The 24,632-nt window shown below is 48.8% G+C and overlaps 1 pseudogene; it reads left to right on the top strand.

Moving 5' to 3' along the window:
* The first annotated feature begins 1,987 nt into the window (after positions 1 to 1,987).
* On the top strand, positions 1,988 to 23,786 carry LOC133751417 (JNK1/MAPK8-associated membrane protein-like; annotated as a pseudogene).
* The last annotated feature ends 846 nt before the right edge of the window (positions 23,787 to 24,632 follow it).

The following is a 24,632-nucleotide window of genomic DNA, read 5'->3' as shown; positions in this document are numbered from 1 at the left end:
GCGAGCGCACGGAGCCAGGGTTTCCTTTGGAACGCGATGGGCTCTTTGTTTATTGCACTGGTCTTCAGACCCTGGACTTTGAGAGACCTTGGATTATTTATATTCCAGTGTACGAAGGTACATCAGGAAGTTCGCGGACACTGCGGTTAGAAGACATGTTTCTTGTGGTGCAAAAAATTTTTGAAACCTGTTTTTTGCACAATGCACGTTTTCTGGGAATTTTTCTAAGACCCCTCATGTTTAACAAGCATCAGGTAAATAAAGTTAGTAGGAAAAGAAGCCACGGATTCTTTAGCTTATGCTCTCACCATGCCTGAGCCTAGAACATGGTGATTATAATGGGTTAAGCAAGTGCCAGTTAAAGTGAGGAAGCCCATGGCTTCCTCCTAAGAGATTTTGTTTAAGTGAGAATATTAAACTTGAGTCGTTTGCACCGTGCTATCCCTGTTTGAATTCCAGTCTTCTTGAATCTGGGAGGAGAAAGGTCTCTAGGTGGTGAGTTCAGGAAGCATGTGAGAAATGGTTGTTGAAGTCTTGAAATGCACAGTGTCCCCCAGCAATTCACATTTACACCGCACTTGACCGCGTTGCCGGAGAGCAGGGGCCCTGGGGTTTCCTCCTGGCCCACCGTGGCTCTTAGTTGTGCGTGTGGACTGAGTGGAGGTTCGGCAAGTGAAGGGGATGGGATCTCTGATTAAGCATCACTCCTTCGTGGCTCCTCCCGTGGGTGAGGCCCGGGCCGAGCTGCAGGGTCTCTGGAGCTGCTGTTTTTTTTTTTTTTTTTTTTTTTTTTCCCCAAGCCTGAGATGGTGTGGAGCTTTGTTCAGAGTTAGTGTGTTTACTCCAGCCCTGCCCTCGATTCTGGAATCACACCATTTCGCCTTTGTGCTGTTAACACATGTGCTCCTACACACAAAGGTGGGAGCAGGTGGTGTGTGCACAAAACAAGCAGCCGCCTTCCCTCAGGTCCGCATTTTCAAAAGCTTAGTTTGGAAGTTTATAATCTGAAGTTCTAAAATGGAGTCCAGTCAAGGTGAGTGGCTCTGTGGAGCCCCAGGCTAGACTGTGAGGTCTGGAGACGCTTTGCTCTGCTGGTCCAGGACCTTACTCACAAGGTGCACTCAGGACGAAGCCCAGGGTTGCCTTCTGCAGTGTCCACACTTGAATACGTGCACCAGGCTCCTGCCTAATCCATGTCGTGTCTTACAAGGAAACTGTGTCGAGCTATGTCTGCCAAGTGCCTCAGCTGTTTCTGCATTATTCTTTTCTAATCACAAAGATGTCACTCTACTGGCGTTTGTTTTTAAAAAGCTGTCGATATTCAACCAGCCTGCCTTGGACTTTACTGTGGGAAGACCCTGGTATTTAAAAACGGCTCAACTGAAATATACGGAGAATGTGGGGTGAGTCTGGGGTTTGTGTGTTACTTCATTGGTGAAGTCTGTCTGTTTTATGGAATCTCTTTAAAATATACTCATTTGTTTATAAGAGAATATGGAGACATTAGTAAAGTCCTGGTTTGAATTGTTCTCTTGATATCTGTAATACATCTTTCCTTGAGAGTCAGTTATTAAATGTTTTTAAAAACCTTTTATAATTTTGTGGTAATTTCTAATTGCATTTAAAAAGGATCTAGTGCACTGGCTTTTCCATTCAGTTAACATTATAATCCAGAACTTTTCTCGGAAGCCATTTTTATATGATTTTGTAGCTAGATTTTTCATTGAGTGTTAACCATTTTGGTAACTAAGTAAAAAGAATCCTTTCTACTTTAATGTTTTATAACTAGCACAAACACTGTAGATTTCTTTTTGTCTTATGTATGCTTTATTTTTGAAAGCTAACATAGACTTAAATGTTTAAGATGCAGTGCGACATTAAGCAGCGTGGTACAGGCCGAGTGTTAGCGTCCATAGTGTCTGCATGTAAGGTTGCTCTCTGTGCATTGTAGGTGTGCCCAAGAGGACAGAGGACAGACGCCCAGAAGCACTGTCAGCCCTGCATGGAGTCCCCGGAGCTGTACAACTGACTACCTGGGCTTCATGGCCATGCTCCCTCCTGTGTTACACTGGTTCTTCATTGAGTGGTACTCGGGGAAGAAGAGGTCAGCACGTTCTATGAAGTGTCCACAGAACTGATGCTAGAGTAATTATCATTTACAAGACTTTTTTTAAAAAAGATTTATTTTATTTATTTGAAATAGTTACAGAGAGAAGTAGATTCAGAGAGAGAGAGAGATTCTTCCATCCACCGGTTCACTCCCCAAATGGCTACACCCAGGCTGAAGCCAGGAGCCAGGAGTTTCCAGGTCTCCCATGTGGGTGCAGGGACCCAAGGACTTGGGCCATCTTCCACTGCTTTCCCAGGCCATAGCAGAGAGCTGGATCAGAAGTGGAGCAAGCCAGGACTCAAACCTGCACCCATATGGGATGCCAGCATTGCAGGCGGCAGCTTTACCCAGTACGCCACTGCGCGGGCCCCTTTATTAAGCAGTTATGCTTCTTCTATTGTTTAAAAAGTTAGTAAACCTACTTTTCCTTTATATGCTGATCACTTTTTATAGTGGCAAGAAGAATCAACAGTAGAGCATGTCTTAGTAATTATTAAGGGAACTAGCCTTTGTTTTTATTTTTAAGATCTATTTTCTTTATTTGAAATAGTAACAGAGAGAGGTAGAGACAGAGACAGAGAGGTCTTCCACCTGCTGGTTCACTCTCCAGATGGCCGCAGTGGCCAGAGCTGTGCTGATCAGGAGCCAGGAGCATCCACTGGGCCTTTCACATGGGGGCAGAGGCCAAAGTCATCCTCCACCACTTTCCCAGGCACATTAGCAGGGAGCTGGGTCCAAAGTGGAGCAGCTGGGACTCAAACCAGCACGCATATGGGATACAGCCACTACAGGCCAGGGCTTTAACCCTCTGTGCCACAGTGCTGGCCCCTGTGCTTTATTTTATTATAAATGATCTTGAAAGAATATTTTTAAATTTCTCAACTATAATACTTTCTACAAAAACATTATGATTACAAAGCTGTTTATTGATCTAAAACAAACACCTTTTAATTTAATATTAATCATCTAATATAATGTTGTTAAAAGTGATGTAGCTTTAACCTAGTTGTAAAAACTTGTGCTAGCACATTAAGTCAGTAGACATTTATTGAGCACTGTGTTTTGTGTTTGGAAGATCCTGGTAGGAGACGTGGCTGACGTGGCGTATGGTCATAAGCAGAGGAGACAGATCGGTACGTAGCTATGATATCAATCAGTCCTAGAAACGTAGGGACCGAGTTAAAGACGAGTGCGCTGGAGTCACAAAGAAGACAGAGAGAAATTGTGCCCAGTGGAATCTGGAAAACCCCAGAAAGAACATTGTAAGCAGAGAAATCACACGAATGACGGTGTGGGCGTGTGAGGTGTCTGATCTGGGTTGTCACAGAGTGCGTCAGTGAAGGGAGGTAACAGGAGGGAGAGAGGACGGGAGATTCCGACCGGAAGGCGAAGGCTCTTGCAAGGATGTGACCTTTACTGTGGGCATCAGGGAACTGTGGATTCTGTCTCGGTGCCCTTCAGCCGTGCGGCTTTTCTTTGTCTTCCTCAGACTTCCAGGACCCTGTCTGCTTTCTGTGCGCTCCCTTCCCACCTCGGCGAGCTCACTGCCCCGCCTGGAATACGTGTCCTCCCGCTGCACCCTCCTGCCTCCCTGCCTTCCTCAGATTCCAGCTCTGGGGCACCTGCTGAGGCGAGGCCTTCCCTGACCCAACCTGCAGAGACCGCTCTCCCGCGTTTTCTTTTTTGACAGCTCTCTGGTTTGTTGTTTTATTTTCATGATCGTCACCTCGTTTAATGTCCCTTCCGTGCCAGGCTTTGAGCTCCGTGGGACAGTGGCATCTCTCATTGTCCTCGGTGGACTCTCAGAGACCCGTGCAGCAGCTGGCACATGAGAGCAGTCTGTGTCAGCTGGGTCGGTGGTCAGTTCAAGAAGGTCTAGGTTGGGAAAGTAGCGTCACTGCGTGCATGTTGGAAGATGGTTTCTGTGGAGGGCGGATAGAGGTGAGGTACTAGAAAACTCTTGTCCAAGAAATGACGACCAGACCGCAGTGTTGGGGTGTGCAGACGATGGTCAAATGGGCATAGAATCGGTGTTTTTCTGGATCTAGGGTAATATTTTTAATAGGGAATCATTCATTTTTCTAAAAGGATTTATAAAAACACTTTTAAAATAGCAGTCCTCATCCTGATTTAATTTTTAATACAGAATGATGAAAGATGAGAGAAAGGAAATGTTATAAACTTTTAACTAAAATAAAATTACCCTTTATCTAAGTTAAAGAAAATGACTCAGTTAATTGTTTGGGACTTATCTACTCATAGGAGAGAAGTAGGGGCATATGGGTACACCTCACCAGATGCACTTGAGTGTAATGTTAGATTTGTCTTGAAGAGAAACATGAAGCAGAGGGTAGAACGGAGCAGTGATGTGCTCTGGTAGGAGAGAGGGGGAGAAGTAGCAGGTGTTGTGGACAGCAGGCTTAGAACACCAGCATCCCAAATGACAGTAGCTGGTTTAAGCCCAGCTCCTCCACTTCTGACCCAGAGCCTTGCAAATGCACCTGGGAACACAACAGATGATGGCCCAAGTACCCATGTGGGAGACCTGACTGGGTTCCTGCCTTCAGGCTTCAGCCTGCCCCAGTCCTGGCTGTTGTGGGCTTTTGGGGAGTAAACCACTTGGAAGATCCATCTCTCTGTTTCTCTGCCTTTAAAATCAATAAATAAATCTTTTAAAAAGCAACAAAAGGAGGGGAGTGGGCACTTGGCCCAGCAGTCAGGATGCCACTTGGGATGCCACTTTCCCTGCAGAGGACCTGCTTTGAGCCGCGACTCCGCTTGTCACTCCAGCTTTCTGATAACGCACACCCTGGGAGCAGCAGGTCATCACTCAAGTGTTTGGGTCCCTGCCTCCTGCATGGGGGACCCAGATTGAGTTCTGGGCTCCTGACTTAAGCCTGGCCCAGCCCTGGATGGTGCAGCATCTGGGAGTGAAGCAGTGGATGGAAGATCCCTCTCTGGGTCTCTGCCTTTCAAAATAAAATGAAAATTAAAAAAACACACAAAGCAGGCATTTGTAGTTAGCTTTGACTAGGACATTGGTAGCAAGGAACACAAGGGCCGTCTCTGCATTTTCCTGAGACTTCCCACTTAAGGTCAGGAAACGGGGGCTTGGCTGTCTGAGGCCAGACCCGAGTTTTCAGTCTTTATGTTTCATTATCACCTCCTTAAAGAGCCTTTTTTTTCCTACTCCATCCATGAAATGTTCATTTCACAGCTATACTGTTACTTATATATGTACTGTAAATGTGTCTGTGCTTCCTGAATATGTAAACTTTAAGATTTTTTTACCCTAAGAGCTAATCTTGCCTCCTTAGAGGAGATGTGACCTACTGGGTGTGTGCATGGCTGATTGTTAATGAAAACCATCCTCTCCGGCAGCCTTGCCTTCTCCAGAGTTGCATGTTAGTTTATCATTAAGACCAAGGCAGGGACCAAGGCAGGGATTGGCAGACGCTGCGTATTTTTACATTGCAGCTCCCAGAGCAGTCAGAAGCTGTGATGCTCACGTACTGGTGTTTATACAATTTTTGGCTTGTAGGATGCATTCACTCAGCAATATACAGGGAAACCTGCTATGTGCCAGTGCCACTGTAGGCTCTAGGGTTCAGAGGTGGCTAAAATGTGGGTGCTCAGAGCTTTGTGAATGCCAGTCTGATCATCACCATCTATGTGAGGTATATTAAAGGTGCATTTAGAATTTTAATGCTGGCATGGAGTCATATCCCAGTCATACCCACCCTGGAAGAAAAAAACTGACTTTAGCTAGACGTTGAAAAAATGAGTAGAGTTCGCTAAGCAGAGGAGTTGAAAGGCTCTCTGAGCAGGAATAAGATGTGCAAGCATGGATGCACAGGGAGGATGGTCTGAGCTGGGGGTGGTGTGTGAATCGGGGGTGAAATGAGGTTAGGGCATCCTGAGATTGGAGCTGGAGGAGTCCTGGGAGTGTTCCCAGAACCTGGAGGTTACGCTGAGCCCATCATGGACACAGATGGCCGGGTCGGTAAGCCGTGGCTGGGTGGACAGTGAGGCCTGCCCTGACGTGCGGAGGCTCCAGGAACATGGAGTGATGTGGCCGGCTGGGAGACGCTGCTGCTGAGAGGTGGAGGAGACGCAGGATTTCCCAGCAGGGCCTCTAGTCAGCCTGCAGCCTGTGAAGATCACGCAGGGGGATCAAAGGAGAGCACGGGCGACACCAGCAAGGCAGTTACCATCCTTGTCTCTGTCAGACGGCCGGGGGGCTCCTCCTAACGTCCTCACCTCTGTCAGATGGCCCAGACTTCTCCTCCTAACTCCTCACCTCTGTCGGACGGCCCGGGGGCTCCTCCTAACGTCCTCACCTCTGTCAGACAGCCCGGACTTCTCCTCCTAACGTCCTCATCTCTGTCAGACAGCCCGGACTTCTCCTCCTAACGTCCTCACCTCTGTCAGACAGCCCGGACTTCTCCTCCTAACATCCTGGGGGAATGCGGGGCTCTGAGTGACCCTCCTGCCTGAAATAACTGAAATGTGGCAAAGGTAGACTCTGACACACGGCTGATGGTATGGAGGTTGGGGGCTCTCCAAGATCCCTCCTCTTTGAAAAAACAAGCCCACCCTGAGCTGGGGCCACAGCAACAGCACAACAGTTTAGACCAGGTGATCTGTCCTACTCCCAGCCCGGGTGAGATGGAAATTCCCCAAGATCCAGGCCCGGCAGTGTTGATGCAGTTGATGTCTGGCGAGGGTTTGCCCTTCCCCTTTGCTGTGTGGTCACATAGCAGAGCGCACATGCACTCTCAGGCCTGTTTTACAAGGGCTCTAACCCCACTCATGCGGGCTCCACCCTCATGACGTAGGCTCCTGAAGACCCTGCCTCTCGCCCTGTGGTGCTGGGGTTGGATTTCAGCCGTAGCAGTGTACTGGGGATGTAACCATCCAGCCCAGAGCAGGCCTGGTGGTGGTGGTGCAGGAGGTTAACTACTAACCGCAGGAGGGCTCTTTCTTTTTGTAATTGGGGAGGCAAGTAGAGAAAGAAAGGCAGATTCTCCATCCACTGGTTCACCCCCAAACGCCCACCATGACCAGGGGCTGGGAACACAGTCCGGGCCTCCATGGCTTCCAGGCTCTGCATTAGCAGCTGGAGTCAGGAACCGGAGCCGGGAATCCAGCGTGGCACACACATGTCTCACCCACTAGACTGAAAAGCCCACTCCCAGCAATGATGTCCTCTACTGGAGTTGGCTCTCACAGAACTGAAGTCGGAAGCAGTGGTAGCCGTGGCTGGTGGCAGACACAGCAAACCCTCTGGACTGGAAAGTTCCCCCGCTCTCATTTTAGGCTTTAAGGCTATTACTCCTTAAGATCTGTTAATTATCTCATAATCTGTGATTACTCAATAAGCACCCTAACTTACTAATAGATACAGCAACGTATTTATGCTCCTAAAAGACTATAGCTAATGGGCTTTCAGCTACAGAATGTATGACTACTAACTATTTACGGAAGGGTACAGCTGCAAAGCATTCAACAAGAAATTGTTCAGAGTAAGCAGGTTTGGTGGGAAAAAGTAAGGAACTTCAAGAAATTAAGGTTTGTACTTGCAAAAAAAAAAAATGGTAGTCAGTATGTTAAACAGTTGGAGTTAGGGATGTAGGAAAAAATCCTTACAAAGAAATAATGGATGGGGCTGGTGCTGTGGCATAGTAGGTTAAAACCCCAGTCTGTAGCACTGGCATCCCGTATGGGTGCCGGGTTGAGTCCTGGCTGCTCCACTTTGCATCCAGCTCCCTGCTAGTGCACCTGGGAAAGCAACAGAGGATGGCCCAAGTGTTTGGGCTCCTGCACTCACATCAGAGACCAGAGGATGCTTTTGGCTCCTGGATTCAAATCAACTCAGCTTCAGCTGTTGCAGCCATATGGGGACTAAATCAGTAGATGGAAAACCTCTCTCTGTCTCTCTACTTCTCTTTGCAACTCTTTCTAATAAATAAATAAGTCTTTGAAAAAAAGAAATATTGGACTGTAACACTGGATGAAAAAAGATGAAAATAAAAAATAGGAGATAATGTGAGGTATAGAATAAGTATACTGTGTACCTGTAGTGCCTACTGAGAATCCACCGAGATTCGGTTAAACATTCAGACCCGGGAGATTGCCAGAGGCCACACAGAGCACCTGTCTGCTCAGAAGCAGCACGGCTTGCTGGCCGGGCAGCCTGAGCCGTTGCTCATCAGTAATAGCTTCTCAGGCAGCCAGCCCATGTACAGGGGGAGGAGATCTCCCCTGGGTGGGTGTGGAGGGGTTGCAGGCTTCAGAGATAGTGACTTCAGGTTTTATAAAAATCATGAAAAAGAGATTCATATATCCAGGAAGAAAAATATATCCCAAACATAATTTAAAAAAAAAAAAAAGTTCTGGGCCGGCGCCGCGGCTCAATAGGCTAATCCTCCGCCTAGCAGCGCCGGCACACCGGGTTCTAGTCCCGGTCGGGGCACCGATCCTGTCCCGGTTGCCCCTCTTCCAGGCCAGCTCTCTGCTGTGGCCCGGGAGTGCAGTGGAGGATGGCCCAAGCCCTTGGGCCCTGCACCCCATGGGAGACCAGGATAAACACCTGGCTCCTGCCATCGGATCAGCGCGGTGCGCCGGCCGCAGCGCGCTACCGCGGCGGCCATTGGAGGGTGAACCAACGGAAAAAGGAAGACCTTTCTCTCTGTCTCTGTCTCTCACTGTCCACTCTGCCTGTCAAAAAAAAAAAAAAAAAAAAGTTCTCCCTATATACATCATTGTTACCTGCAGAACACAGAAAACAAGGTCACGTGGAGAAACAGGGTGCTCCTGTAGCAGACCCAGTCATGCTCACCGCCGAAGCCAGCACTTGCGAGCCATTTGAGTTGGTCATGTTGAACGCCGCAGCGCATTGCACTTCAACATGGTCCCCTGTGGAGCAGAAAGGACTGCCCCATTGAACCCATGTAAGCCCCGAAGTAGAAGTACTCTGGTGGTTGTTTCACACCATTGAATGGAAACATTCAGAAGACCCAAAGCATCTACCCACTAGACACTAGAAATAGAAGAGTTTACTATAGAGGCTGTGAGGTAAGCACAAAATGTGTCACTGTCCAGTAACTCTATTTGCAGTGCCGCAAGCACTTTTTTTTTAATTTATTTGACAGGTAAAGTTATAGACAATGAGAGAGAGACAGACAGACAGAAAGGTCTTCCTCCCATTGGTTCACTCCCCAAATGGCCGCTACAGCCGGCGCTGCACCAATCCGAAGCCAGGAGCCAGGTGCTTCTTCCTGGTCTCCATGCGGGCACAGGGGCCTAAGCACTTGGGCCATCCTCCACTGCCCTCCCGGGCCACAGCAGAGAACTGACTGGAAGAGGAGCAACCGGGACTAGAACCCGGTGCCCATATGGGATGCTGGCACTGCAGGCAGAGGATTAACCAAGTGAGCCACGGTGCCAGCCCCCCGCAAGCATTGTTATCACAGGATTCATGTACGGAGACATGTGCTGACCTAAGGTGGAACTTCTTATCCAAAAACCTGGACCCCAAACAAAGGGGTATTTCCTTATATATAGTTTTAACCTCTTTGTCTCCCTTATATGACTACATGCATACATTTGATTGGATATTCTAATGTTGCATGTGGCCACAGGAGTTGATACAGTACTGGGCATGGGGACATAGTTACTGATGGTTTTGGTCGCGCATACTGAGCAGTTATGCTGTCTGGCAAGGGTTGACATCATGGCTCTGAATGAGAGGGTAGAACGTGAAGTGGTTACATGTGAGCAGGTGGGGACTACAGGTGAGGCACTGATGGGCAAGCAGATAACAACCGCGTATCCATCCCAGGACAGATGCCTCCCTTTTTCTTCTTCTGACCTGGGGAAGGCCACTACCACAACTTTAATCGTGTCGGTTAGAAACAAGTTCAATAAAAAAAAAAAAAAAAGGCTTCTGCCACACTATAACATAGATAAATTATATCAGATTTATGTTTGACAAGCTAATTTTAAAACTTACATGAAAGGGCCAAGACGAACCAAGATTACTGAAAAAGTAGGAGAAAATGTATAATATAAAGAATCATAGGCCGGCGCCACAGCTCACTAGGCTAATCCTCCATCTGTGGCGCTGGTACCCTGGGTTCTAGTCCCTGTTGGGACTCCAGATGCTGTTCCAGTTGTTCCTTTTCCAGTCCAGCTCTCTGCTGTGGCCCAGGAGGGCAATGGAGGATGGCCAAAATGCTTGGGCTCCTGCACCCGCATGGGGAGACCAGGAAGAAGCACCTGGCTCCTGGCTTCGGATTGGCGCAGCGCCAGCTGTAGCGGCCATTTGAGGGGTGAACCAATGGAAGGAAGACCTTTCTCTCTGTCTCTCTCTTTCACTGTCTGTAGCTCTACCTCTCAAATAAATAAATAAAATATTTTTTTAAAAAAAGCAAATTCAACAGTAATTCTGAAACACACATACAGTTGAGGTGAGAACTTCAGAAAAAGTGGTAACAATGTAGTCTGATCTGGTATAATGGTTACTTTTAGGGGTGTAGAATAGGGAGGAACTCAGAAACCAATAAAAGTGGTTGACTGTTTTAGTTACTGGGTAAGGTGGTGTGGCGAGTATACAATGTTTATTATGTTATTTTTCTTTATAACATATATGTTATCACCTTTTGTGTGCTTTTCATACTTTAAATTATTTTTAATTTTAAATAATGCCTAGATATCTTTAAGAATTTTTTTTAAAGATTTGCTTACTTGAAAGGCAGAGTTAGAGGGGCAGAGAGAGCTTGCTTCCATCTCCTGGTTCAGTCCCCATGTGGCCGCAAGGTCCAGGGCTGCCCCAGGTTAAAGCCAGGAGCCTGGAACTCCATCCTGATCTCTCCTGTGAGTGCAGGGGCCCAGACACTCGGGCCATCTCCCACTGCTTTCCCAGGCACTTTAGCAGGGAGCCGGACAGAAAGTGGAGCAGCCAGGACTCCAGCTGCCGCTCATGTGGGATGCTGGCATTGCAGGTGGCAGCTTGACCAGCCCTTAAGAAATTGTTGATAACGATTTGGCCATATGCTAAAGATGGAAGGTCTAATTCCTGCTCCTCTGTTACCCATTTGGGTAATACACCCTGTTACCTGGGATGCGTATTTGTCTCTTTTTAGAACATAAGGTTACACTTTTCTTGAACAGTTTTCATGCTTGGCTTTTGTTATCTCTAGAAGATGTTTTGGTTTGGGGATTTTTCAGTCAGAAGAGGCTTCGTTTAGAATCGTATGTTAAAGCACGGAGGTGTTTTACTAAAACTGTTTGAACGCTGATGGTTCCTGGTAACCAGAGCCGTTTGAAGCTCATGGTTCCTGGTAACCAGGCCTCTCTTGCTTCCGGTCCTCTAGCTCCAGTGCGCTTTTCCAACACGTCACGGCCTTATTCGAGTGCACCATGGCGGCTCTCATCACCCTGCTTCTGAGCGACCCGGTTGGGGTGCTTAACATCTGTTCCTGTCACGTGCTGATGCTTTCGGATTGGTACACGGTGCTGTACAACCCGAGCCCCGACTACATCACCACAGTGCACTGCACCCACGAAGCCATCTACCCGCTGTAGGTATCTGTGGAGGCTGAGAGGCATTTTATTTTGACTTTGTGGATTAGATTTCCTTCATTTCAACAGATTGGGCCTTGTGAAATGGCTTGTAGGCACTGGAAATTATTTTCTTCTCTCAAGGCAAAACGTAATATAACAGGTGGTAGTAGAAACGCATCTGGTATAAAAGAAGCGAAGGTATTTTTGTGTTGGTGGTGAACTATGTATAAACACTGCCACAATGAACTTTATATGTTTCTTGGAATTGTTTAAAGGGAGAGCTTTAAGGAAACCCTTTTTTATACACCCCTGAAAAGCAGTAGAAGAAGAAATACAGATGAAACATAGAAGAAAGAATATAGGTTTTGCAAACAAAACCAGCCTGGGTTAGAGCTCTCAGTCTCCCAGCTGTAATGCCAAGTTGAACATGTGAAGAGCCTCTTGTAACCTCAATTTTCCCACTGGTAAAATGGGAATCATGGTATCTTATAAGGTGCTGTGGGGACTACATGAATCTACACATATTAGATATCATATGCTGTGCCTTACAAATAAGAGGAACTTAATAATAACTGGCATTTTTATTGGAGTGCTTGGGTAAGTGTTCCTTCATCTTTATTTTTTCCAATTAAATATTTCCATCAGAATGTTTTATTTTAAAATATTAAATCCAGGGACCAGCGCTGGGATGTGGCTGGGATGGAGTTTAAGGCTCCTGGTTTCAGCCTGGCCCATCCCTGGCTGTTGTTGCCATTTGGGGAGTGACGCAAAGGATGGAAGATCTCTCTGTGTGTGTCTCTGCCTCTCAAATAAATAAAATAATTTTGGGGTGCTATCCCCATATCAGATACTTGGCTTGCAGTATTTCCTTTTTTCCTTAGGTTGTCTCTTAACTCTGTTTGTTGTTCCCTTTGCTGTGTAGAAACTGTTTAGTCTGCTGTAAGCCCATTTGTCTCTTCTCTACTTTGTCGCCTGGGCCTTGGGAGTCGTATGAGAAACTATTGCCTTCTCCCGCATCATGGAGTTTTCCCCAACATTCACTTCTAGCTGCTGTTCACTTTCAAGTCTTAACGTTGAAACCTTTATCCCATTTTGAGTTGATTTTTATATGTAGTGGGAGGTGAGGGTCTAATTTATTCTGCATGATATCCAGTTGTCCCAACAGTGCCCTTTCTCCATTGTGTTCTTGGACTCTTGTCAGAAATTAAGTGGCTGTAACTGTGTGAGTTTATTTCTGAGCTCCCTATTCTGTTCTGTGGGTCAAATCATAACCAGATTGTTAATGCCTACATAGTATTCCAGCATGAGTATACTCTAAAATGTACCAGTTTCCTATTGTTGGATATTTATTTTCATCCCAAGTTTTCCTTATTATAAGGTGATTCAATAAAAATTTGTATAAAGGTTTTATGTATCCGTGATTGTTTCCCTCTAATAAAGAACTGCAAGTCGAACTGCTGGGTGAGAGGGTTTGAACACTTCAGGATCTTTGGTGCGTGTGGAAGCTGCCCAGCACAGGCACCGGGTGCACCTGCTGCACCTGTGATAGTCTGTGGGTAAACAATATTCTTTTGAAACCTTTTTTAGGATCTTTGATTTAAAACCGATTGAGGATAAGAAAGGTTGCAGACGTATGTTTGATGTTACAAATTGCTTGCTCTATTTCAGATACACTGTTGTGTTTATTTACTATGCGTTCTGCCTGGTGTTCATGATGCTGCTGCGCCCTCTGCTGGTGAAGAAGATCGCCTGTGGGTTAGGGAAGTCCGACCGGTTTAAGAGCATCTATGCTGCGCTGTACTTCCTGATTCTCACAGTGCTGCAGGCGGTTGGCGGAGGCCTGTTGTGTAAGTGGATGCATGAAGCCGATGAAATATAGCAACTGCATGTGTAGTAGTACTGCTGCTCAGCTTGATTTTGGAAGGTTTGTTTGTTTGTTTGTTTGTTTGTTTTAAAAGCAGAATTAGAAAGCAGGAAAAAAAACTTCTATCCTCTGGTTCACTTCCCAGATGGCTGCAATGGCCAGGGCTGTGCCAGGCTAAAGCCAGGAGCCAGGAGCTTCTTTCAGGTCTCATGTTTTGGGTGCAGGGGCCCAAGCAATTGGGCCATCTTCACTGCTTTCCCAGGCCATTAGCAGGAAGCTGGATCAGAAGTGCAGCAGTCAGGACTTAAATTGGCGCCATATGGAATGTGGTGCTGCAGGCAGTGGTTTAACCCCACTGTGCCACAGCGCCAGCCCTGTTTTTATTTTATTTTATTTAATATTTATTTATTTTTATTTGAAAGGCAAGATGAGAGAGAGAGAGAGAGAGATCTTCCATCTCCTGGTCACTCCCCAAATGCAACACAGTGCTGGTCCAAGCTGAAGCCAGGAGCCCAGAGCCCCATCCAGGTCTCCCAAATGGGTGGCAGGGGTCCAGATAGTTGGGTCATCCTCTGTTACTTTCCCAGGCACATTAGTAGCAAGCTGGCTCAGGAGTGGAGCAGTCAGGACTTGAACTGGTGCTCTGAAATGGGATGCCTGTGTTGCACGTGGTAGCTTTCAGCTCAGTGCCACAGCTCTGGCCCCAGGAACTTTCTCCTTAAGTTTTTTTTTTAATCTTGAAAATGAAATTAGTATAGATTTTTGTTGAGACATCTATTCTTAATTTTAAAATTGGCTTGTTGGAATGATATAGAAGTTTTCAGGTGATCAGTGGCAGCTAATCAAAACTTTTTTATTTGGAGAATGCCTTGTATTTGAAGCTTATGACCAAATTGGGAGGTTTTTTAATTTAAATATAAAAAAATAAAAACTGGTTTCTACACATAACACATGAAAATTAGTCTTGATGGATTATGCTGTTTATTTTTAACTTCAGTCTTTGATTTCTAAGTTTCTTTATGAAAACCTTTTAGACACAGACTGAGTGTCATTATGCAAATTATACATGTAGGTAATGAAGTTTTATCATAGAGCTTGGTAATGTAATTTGGCTCAAGGTAAGGATAGAGCTGAGGACAGGGCCGGGGGAAGAGGACGTTGGAGATTAGTCAGAGATCTGTGTTCCTCCAATACTGGCCTACAGAGAAACTTCTATTTGGCTGGCATGGTATTGAAAAATCAGTAATTCCTGTAGCTGAGGAGCTCTCCTCTTAGATCTGGCTCACTTGAAGTCTGCCTGCCTGCTCGCCTCTAGAAGGCTTTGAGGTTACTGTGCTTGCTCTGGGGCAGGATCGGGGAACACCCAGCCTCAGAGTGGTACAAGGCCCATGAAAGCATTTGGTCTGCCCTGATTGAGTCGACCACAGGTGGGACCTGAAATTCAACAGATCAGTAGCAGGCTGATTCTTAACGTTGATAATTTTGTATGGCCCTGGAATGATGTTATTAAATACGCAAATAGCCCTTGGCAGAAAAAGGTTCCCCACCCCTGCTGTAGGGAATAGGGACTACTATTCAAGTCCCAGCTGCTCAGCAATTTTATAGATTTATTTATTTATTCGAAAGAGTTGGGGGGGGGGGTGTAGGTGGTGTGGGAGGGTGGGTCTTCCATTCGATGGTTCACTCCCCAATTGGCCGCAACGGCCAGAGCTTCTTCCGGGTCTCCCACGCGGTTGCAGGGGCCCAAGGACTTGGGCCATCTTCCACTGCATTCCCAGGCCATAGCAGAGAGCTAGATCAGAAGAGGAGCAGCAAGGTCTCAAACCGGATCCATATGGGATCCCAGCACTTCAGGACAGGGTGTTAACCCACTGCGCCACAGTGCCGGCCCCTTCTTTTTCTTTCTTTCTTTGTTTTCTTTTTCTTTTCTTTTTTTTTTCCCCTTTCTTTTCTTGATTTACTTGAAAGGCAGAGTTACACAGAGAGAAAGCTTCCATCTGCTGGTTCATTTCCCCAGATGGCCACAATGGCTGGGGCTAGATTAAGCCAAAGCCAGGGGCCAGAAGCCTCTTCTAAGTCTCCCACATGGTTGCAGGGGCCCAGTCACTTGGCCCATCTTCTGCTGCTTCCCCAGGCACATTAGCAGGGAGCTGGATTGGAAATGGAGCAGTCAGGACTAGATACATTGGCCGTGTGGGATGCTGGCACCACTGGTGGCGGCTTAACCTGCTGTGCCAAAACCACCAGCTCCAAGACTAGTCTTTAAGAGGATGTTGGGAGAAGAGTGATGTCTTCAGGTTTGTATTTGAGTGGAAGATGGATTGTCAGGGGAAGAGAGCCTGGAGCATCAGTTCAGAGAGAGGTAATGAAATGCAAAGCCTGACTGCCCAGTGGCAGAGAATCCCAGGGAATGAGGAGCTCTTCCAAAGGCAGAGTTAAGTCAACTTTCAGGTAACAAATTAAATGGAAGGGTTGAGGGAGTGAGACAAGAATATGATGTGGAGCTGGCGTTGTGGTGCAGCGGGTTAAAGCCCCAGTCTGTAGCACCGGCCTCCCAAATGGACACCAGTCCAAGTCCCAGCTGCTCCACTTCCGATTCAGCTCTCTACTATGGCCTGAGAAAGCAGTAGAGGATGGCCCAAGTCCTTGGGCCCCTGCACCCACACGGGAGACCCCAAAGAAGTTCCTGGCTCGGATCGGCGCAGCTCTGGCCATTGCAGCCATTTGGGGAGTGAACCAGCAGTTGGAAGACCTCTCTCTTTCTGCCTCTACCTCTCTGTAACTCTGTTACCGGAGAAATTGCAGGGTTCTTGTCTTCGCGCAAGAAAGAATTCAGGCGTGAGACAGAGAGCAGTGGGAGGTAAAATAGCAAGGTTTATTAAGAAGGAACATCTGTAAGGACGGATGGGCACCTCTCCAGACAGGGCCTGAGAGAGAGTGCCCAGTCCCTCAGACTGGGGGAGAGCGGGGCTGCATGGGTGAGTGGAGAGTACACCCGGCCAGGCCAGGCGGGCGGCTCAGCAAAGATGCAGAGAGCTGAGCGCGCAGTCTAGTTGAGGCTGGGGGTTTTAAGGAGATGGGTCTTGCTTCCCCACCTCTGCTCCTCTTGGAACAAAGGGCTTTTTGGATGTAAATAGAAAAACTTCTCTTGAAGGTCTGAAACAAAGGACTTTATGGATGCAAATGTTATCAGACCTGAGGAAGGGAGCAGGGTGTTTGACATGCAGATACTGGGCTGCACCTGGGAGATTGTGGAAGATTTATCAGGCAGGAAGCAGGAGGGGTGAGGGTCTCCACCTGGCAGGTTATCAGGTAGAAGGGGGCAGGGCAGGCAGGATGCGAAATCTGGGCTTCCCCTGAAACCTTGTTAGGATGACTTTGAGATGCAGATGCATATAGATGTCTTCTGTTTAGGCCTGTCACACACACATAAGCTCATAACTGACTTCCTACCTAACAACTCTGCCTTTCAAATAAATAAATAAGTCTTTAAAAAAAAAAAAGTCTGATGATGAGCTTTCTGACTTAGTAACTGATAGTTGGATAAACAGTGAAAATCTGAGGAAGCAAATAGGTTGGGAGAGGAAGTGAATTTATACTAGTCTGGAGCCTGGGAGACCGTCTGTCAAGGCAGGAAAGAATTACAAACTGGCAGCCCTCGGTCCTGTGTCCTAGCCCAGTAGTGTTTCCCATCATAGCTGCCTAGACTGGGGGAGAAACAAAACACCTTTTCCATCACAGAATGTTTTTGGGTCATTTTGTAAAAAGCCTCCACTAAAAGGCGTGAAGAGGTAGGATCGTTGTTACCATTTGCCTGAAATAAAATCTTGTGCAGTCTGCTGAGATGAGTCAGAGAGTATCATACCAACTGGTAATTTTGCAGCATTGAAAAGAAAAAAAGATGAGTTTCGGTTCGTAGGGGACACGGCAAATCTGAGCAGAGGGGGACAGCAGGGAGTTTCCACCAGGTAAACCTTGGAGATCGAGGGTCTAGGAAGGAAGCCACTGGAATGATTAGGAAGATGGCAGAGCCAAACTTACCTGCCTGGAATTGTTACTGAGACCCGTTTCATGCGCGCTCTACAGCTGAGCCATCAGGGAACTGAAATGCAGATTCCCGGTCCCCAGGCCAGTGCCTCCCCCTCCTCCCCAAGACTGGCCTCACTAGCATTCCATCTCCTCCTCCTCCTCCTCGTTGCCTCCTGCGGCTTTTTTTTTCTTTCGGAGGATTAAGCTCGTGCACCACTGGCGCCAGCCCCTCCTGTGGCTTTTTACCAGCAAGTCTTATGTCTGCCTTCGCAGCATGTGCGGCCCCTTCTGAGGGAGTGGGGCTCTGGGCGGGGCTGACTGAGGGCTCAGTCACTGGCTGTGAAGGGAAAGGTTCTGGACGCCCAGGCATGCAGCGCCTCAGCAAGCTGAAGCCGGGCCTCTGCAGGGGACTCGGTCTGAGCGCGTCCTGAGTGACACTGGGAACTGCGCCAGATGGGGCTGCTGCAGTAGGAACAGGAGCTTCACACACTGAACTGCTGAAGACCGACTGTGAGAAACACCTCGAGGCGTCGGGTCTCAGTTTTCTCTTTGTTTTAGAATACTGTGGACTTAAACCTTTTAAGAGAAAGGTAGTGCATTGCAGAAAAGTATTTTTTTAAACTATTAGTACTGAATTTTGAAGTAGAAATTTATAGAATTGTTTTTGAAATTTATAGAATCTTGATACTAAAGTACTGAATGATCTACTGTTCCTTGAGGTTTCTTGATAAATGAACTCTTCTAGAGATTGAACCCAATCACTCTTAGCAATCGCCTTTCTCAACCAAACTTCCCCACTTGAATCACAAAAAATTCAGAGCTGTTATATTTATAAAATAAATCTGACTTATCTGGGAGGCAGCGCTCCCACCCGCTAGTTCTCTCCCTCAAATGCTTGTGAGGCTGAGACGGCCTGGCTGGAGCTGGGAGCCAGGAACTCAGTCTGGGTCTCCCATGTGCGCAGCAGGGACCCAGCTACGTCAGCCCTCACCGCTGCTTCCCAGGTCACAAGTGGGCAGGAAACTGGGCTCTGGAGCGAAGCCGGGCCTCAAACCCAGGCTCTGACGGGGGCCATCATGCCAACGCCAGGCCAAACGCCTTCCTCAGAAAACCACGAGCAATTGTTCTCTCCATTTCCCCAGGTTTGGCCCATAACTCAGTCAGTGTCATTTTAGATACACAGGAAAGAAGTTAACTTTTAATATTTAGTGATGCCTTGGGCAAGAATCTTCAAAGGTCGGCCAAGGGTAGTTTTTCATTTGTAAATCATGGAAGTCTTGGCATATAAAAATTACATCAAACTCAGACCTTGCTCTCACTAAAGTTTTACAGGAACAGACTGTATTTTCTATGGCTGTTCCCCCAGTACCATTGTAGAGCTGGGTAATTGAGGCAGAGAATGGCCTGCAAGGCCAATAGTATTTCTTACCTGGTTCTTGCCTGGAAAGTTCGCTGACCCGGGCCTCAGGATGCTGGGACTTTAAGGCTAGCACAGAACTGGTTGGGAAAGGATTCAACGCTAGGGAGAATTATACTGTTTGAATTTATTTAATGGTTTATTCAGAAAGTCTGTCGAATATCTAACAATACCAATGCTTGTCTTCCAGATTATGCCTTCCCGTTCATTATATTAGTGTTATCATTGGTTACCCTGGCTGTGTACATGTCAGCTTCAGAAATAGAGGTAGGAAACCTTTTTTCTTTTCTAAAAGTGTATTTTTGGCCGGCGCCGTGGCTTAACAGGCTAATCCTCCGCCTTGCGGCGCTGGCACACCGGGTTCTAGTCCCGGTTGGGGCGCCGGATTCTATCCCGGTTGCCCCTCTTCCAGGCCAGCTCTCTGCTGTGGCCAGGGAGTGCAGTGGAGGATGGCCCAAGTCCTTGGGCCCTGCACCTGCATGGGAGACCAGGAGAAGCACCTGGCTCCTGGCTTCAGATCAGCGAGATGCGCCGGCCGCAGCGGCCATTGGAGGGTGAACCAATGGCAAAAAGGAAGACCTTTCTCTCTGTTTCTCTCTCTCTCACTATCCACTCTGTCAAAAAAAAAAAAAAGTGTATTTTTGTTTTTGTTTTTGTTTTGGTAAATTTGGCAGTTGAATAGAACAGTACATATGATAAGGTTTAGTAATCGTTGGCTAATTGACAGTACTAAGTACTTTTTAATTTATGAAGTTTATGGAAGGTTCTGAATATTGGACCATGTGTTTCCTTGGGAAGTTAGTGATGTAGTGAAGGAGGCTCAGCTGTCCAGCGTGATAGAGAAAACCACTTCACAGTATTTACCCACATAACAGATACATAAGTACTGAAGACTTGAAACGACACTATTTTGGGAGAAACATAACAATGCTGCACTATATACAGATCTAATTCCAGTTTCATTTCACAGTGGCAGCAATCATGCTGTGCATTCCATATCCTGTTTTACCCCAGACTTATTTGCTTGATTTTGGATGTTTAGCTCTGGCCTATAATGTCTGTAGCACTTTGGTGATTTGCGATAACAATTATAGCAGCATTAGTTCTGATACTGGTTTGGGGTTTTTTTTTCTATTTTTGAGAAATCTGTTTCGTGTCTCCAACTTTTGAGTATTTCAGTGGAAAGTCACTACTATAAATATCTCTAATTTTGTTGTTTTGTTATTCAAATGTCTTTATTTTCAAATATTTTTGATGAAAAATTTTGACTCAGGTTGGTCGGTGAAAGGAACATCATGTCATCACATATTTATTTATTTTTAAGGATTTATTCATTTATTTGAAAGGCAGAGTTACAGAGAAGACAAGGAGAGACAGAGAGAGAGATTGTTGATCTATTGATTCACTCCCCAAATGGTCGCAATGGCTGGAGCTGGGCCAGTCAGAAGCCAGGAGCTTCTTCTGGGTCTCCCACATGGGTGCAGGTGTCCAAGCACTTAGGCCATTTTCTGCTGCTTTCCTAGATGCATTAGCAGAGAGCTGGATCAGAAGTGGAGCAGCCGGGTCTCGAACCGGCACCCACAGGGGATGCCGGCGCTTCAGGCCAGGGCGTTAACCCACTGTGCCACAGGTCCCTCAAATGCTTGCTTTTAACTCCAGTAATATCTCTGGTGGAAGAGCTCTTTATCTTGAAGCTACACACTAAAGGGATCAAAGTGTGAAGTGTCTTCGTATTCTCCCACTCTGTGCTTGCCAATCTGATGCCTACAGAGGGCCTTGCACTGGCGGCACAGCTGGTGGGACCTGTGCTTTCTCATGATTCTTAGACACAGAGGCCCACCCAGGAGAGTCGGCTGCTGCCTGCCTGCCGTGGAGAGGCTGCCGGCGATGGTGCTTTTCCTACTGCATTATCGTAAGAGTGAGGCAGGAGAAAACTTGGAGATCACTGTGACTCTTAGGTGGAGCTGCACCAGAGGGACCGGGCGGCATTTTTATAATGGATTCTTTTGTTTCCAATGGTAGACTGCCCTTTTTTTCTCTTTTATGATTATTAGTTTTGACACTTCTGCCAATTCTAGGGAAAGATCTGCTGGGAGAAATGATTGAGTATTTTGCATTTAGTTAGAAGTTAATTAGATGCTAAATGAACGGGCAGCTTACTTCCCCGCGCCTGTGGCTCTCTCCATCAACGTAGTGCAGTTAGTGCCCTCCCCAGGCGTCAGCAGGGACTGACTCCAAGGACAGTAGTTCTGGGTGGTCCATGAGCCCAGCAGTGACGGATGCTGGGACTAAGCTATTGCACTTCCATCTCTGTGTCTGTGCGCACCCGTCCATGTCACTGCATGGAGCTTTATTAATGAGTAAGAGAAAGGCACACATTCACATCTCCTTGCTGCCGCCCTCTCACCATCCAGGCAGCAGCATCCTGGGGGCTGGAGGGGCAGGAAGCTGGGTTTGTGTAGCTCCGAGGTCCACCTGCGGACTCAGCGCCGCAGCGGACCAGGGCAGGAAGAAACAAGGACACAGGACCCTGTCCCAGTCCGTTCCCCGGCGTGGTGCTGTGGCTGAGTCCCGCTGCAGCCCTGGGCGCCTCTGTGACTGTGGGAGGCCCAATGTCCTCACCAGCAGGGGGCGATCGCTGGGTGGGTGCCCGAGACAGCCTTTGCAGCTGAGCCTAGGATTTTGTGTGTAAACAAATACATTTTGCATGAGAGTGCATTCAGTTATCCGGCTGATTCTACCTGATAATCTGTGTTTCTCCTTTCTTTTTTTTTTTTTTTTTAAGTTTTTTTTTTTTTTTTTTTTTTTTGACAGGCAGAGTGAACAGTGAGAGAGAGACAGAGAGAAAGGTCTTCCTTTTTGCCGTTGGTTCACCCTCCAATGGCCGCCGCGGTTGGCGCGCTGCGGTCAGCGCACCGCACTGATCCGAAGGCAGGAGCCAGGTGCTTCTCCTGGTCTCCCATGTGGTGCAGGGCCCAAGAACTTGGGCCATCCTCCACTGCACTCCCTGGCCACAGCAGAGAGCTGGCCTGGAAGAGGGGCATCCGGGACAGAATCCGGCACCCCGACCGGGACTAGAACCCCGTGTGCCAGCGCCGCAAGGCGGAGGATTAGCCTAGTGAGCCGCGGCGCCGGCATCTCCTTTCTTTAAAATTGTGTAGAGCTGCAACGACCTTCTGGTCAGGAAGAAAAGACTCCTCGTTCTCTTCAGCCACTGGCTGCTCCACACCTACGGAATAATCTCCATCTCCAGGGTGGAGAAGCTCGAGCAAGACCTGCCCCTCCTGGCCTTGGTGCCCACACCTGCCCTCTTTTACTTATTCATGGCCAAATTCACGGAGCCTTCACAGATACTCTCAGAGGGAGCCAACGGACACTGAACGTAGAATGCCAAAAACGAAGCAGCTCTCGATTTACAGAACCGTGAAGACGTGTTAGTGTCAGCACCGCTCCGTCCTGCTTGGAGCGAGATGCTCGCTGTGTGCTGTCTCCTCTCAGCAGACGCTGTGGTCGGGACACAGAGTGTGCAGTGCTCTGACCTGGCACAGCCTCCCCTGTGGTCGGGACACAGAGTAAGCAGTGCCCTGACCTGGCACAGCCTCCCCTGTGGTCGGGACACAGAGTGCGCAGTGCTCTGACCTGGCACAGCCTCCCCTGTGGTCGGGACACAGAGTGCGCAGTGTCCTGACCTGGCACATCCTCCCCTGTGGTCGGGATACAGAGTGCGCAGTGCTCTGTGACCTGGCACAGCCTCCCCTGTGGTCGGGACACAGAGTGCGCAGTGTCCTGACCTGGCACATCCTCCCCTGTGGTCGGGACACAGCGTGCACAGTGCTCCGTGACCTGGCACAGCCTCCCTTGTGGTCGGGACACAGCCTGCGCAGTGCTCTGACCTGGCACAGCCTCCCCTGTGGTCGGGACAGAGTGCGCAGTGCTCCGTGACCTGGCACAGCCTCCCCTGTGGTCGGGACACAGCGTGCGCAGTGCCCCGTGACCTGGCACAGCCTCCCCTGTGGTCGGGACACAGCGTGCGCAGTGCCCCGTGACCTGGCACAGCCTCCCCTGTGGTCGGGACACAGAGTGCGCAGTGCCCCGTGACCTGGCACAGCCTCCCCTGTGGTCGGGACACAGAGTGCGCAGTGCCCCGTGACCTGGCACAGCCTCCCCTGTGGTCGGGACACAGCGTGCGCAGTGCCCCGTGACCTGGCATAGCCTCCCCTGTGGTCGGGACACAGCGTGCGCAGTGCCCCATGACCTGGCACATCCTCCGCTGTGGTCGGGACACAGCGTGCGCAGTGCTCTGACCTGGCACAGCCTCCCCTGTGGTTGGGACACAGCGTGCGCAGTGCCCCGTGACCTGGCACAGCCTCCCCTGTGGTTGGGACACAGCGTGCGCAGTGCCCCGTGACCTGGCACAGCCTCCCCTGTGGTCGGGACACAGAGTGCGCAGTGCTCTGACCTGGCACAGCCTCCCCTGTGGTCGGGACACAGAGTGTGCAGTGCCCCATGACCTGGCACAGCCTCCCCTGTGGTCGGGACACAGCCTGCGCAGTGCTCTGACTTGGCACAGCCTCCCCTGTGGTCGGGACACAGAGTGCGCAGTGTCCTGACCTGGCACATCCTCCCCTGTGGTCGGGACACAGCGTGCGCAGTGCTCTGACCTGGCACAGTCTCCCCTGTGGTCGGGACACAGCGTGCACAGTGCTCTGACCTGGCACAGCCTCCCTTGTGGTTGAGACACAGAGTGTGCAGTGCTCTGACCTGGCACAGCCTCCCCTGTGGTTGGGACACAGCGTGCGCAGTGCCCCGTGACCTGGCACAGCCTCCCCTGTGGTCGGGACACAGAGTGCGCAGTGCTCCGTGACCTGGAACAGCCTCCCCTGTGGTCGGGACAGAGTGCGCAGTGCTCCGTGACCTGGCATAGCCTCCCCTGTGGTCGGGACAGAGTGTGCAGTGCCCCATGACCTGGCACAGCCTCCCCTGTGGTCGGGACACAGAGTGCGCAGTGCTCCGTGACCTGGCACAGCCTCCCCTGTGGTCGGGACAGAGTGCGCAGTGCTCCGTGACCTGGCATAGCCTCCCCTGTGGTCGGGACAGAGTGCGCAGTGCTCCATGACCTGGCACAGCCTCCCCTGTGGTCGGAGCAGAGTGCACAGTGCCCCGTGACCTGGCACAGCCTCCCCTGTGGTTGGGACACAGCGTGCGCAGTGCCCCGTGACCTGGCACAGCCTCCCCTGTGGTCGGGACACAGAGTGCGCAGTGCTCTGACCTGGCACAGCCTCCCCTGTGGTCGGGACACAGCGTGCGCAGTGCTCCGTGACCTGGCACAGCCTCCAGGACACCAGAGAGCTGCAGAAGCTCCTGCGTCTCAGCATTCAGCCGTTCTCAGAGCAAAACCACTGTCCTGTGTACCTGTGTCATGCTGTCCCCGTTTCATAAGGAGGCCTCCTAGCAGGTGTGATCTGAGACCCTGGGCAGTGGTCATGTGCGTGCCTGTTATATGTCATCTCCTTCCACTCTGTGATAAGTTCAAGGACAAACATACTTGTGGGCTCTGATGGCAAACAGGGGAATACAGTGTGCAGCTTTTCGTTATCTGTTTATTTTCACCAGTACAGTGTTCTGATTATATCACAAAATAGAAC

The sequence above is a fragment of the Lepus europaeus genome, chromosome 22 (assembly GCF_033115175.1).
Source record: "Lepus europaeus isolate LE1 chromosome 22, mLepTim1.pri, whole genome shotgun sequence".
Taxonomy (NCBI): domain Eukaryota; kingdom Metazoa; phylum Chordata; class Mammalia; order Lagomorpha; family Leporidae; genus Lepus; species Lepus europaeus.
The sequence above is the reverse complement of the archived record's forward strand: the minus strand, read 5'-3'. Positions and strand labels throughout refer to the sequence as shown.